We start from the raw sequence: 340 nt of genomic DNA on the forward strand, positions 1-340 counted from the left end.
TGTACCCCGCCTTCCGCCCGATTGTAGCTGAGATAGGCGCCAGCGCCCCCCGCAACCCCGAAAGGGAATAAGCGGTAGAAAATGGATGGATGGATGGATGGATATATAATTCACTACTGTATTACCCCTTAGAGCAGGGGTCCCCAAACCTTTAGATTGGGGGGCACAATGGGTTTAAAAAAAATGTTATACATATATACACACGTATATGTATATATACAAATATATATACATATATAAACATATATATATATATATATATGTATATATATACACATATATATATTTGTATATACACACATATATATATACATATATATGTATATGTATATATATGTAT

This window comes from Nerophis ophidion, linkage group LG05, assembly GCF_033978795.1.
Source record: "Nerophis ophidion isolate RoL-2023_Sa linkage group LG05, RoL_Noph_v1.0, whole genome shotgun sequence".
NCBI classification, from domain to species: Eukaryota; Metazoa; Chordata; class Actinopteri; order Syngnathiformes; family Syngnathidae; genus Nerophis; species Nerophis ophidion.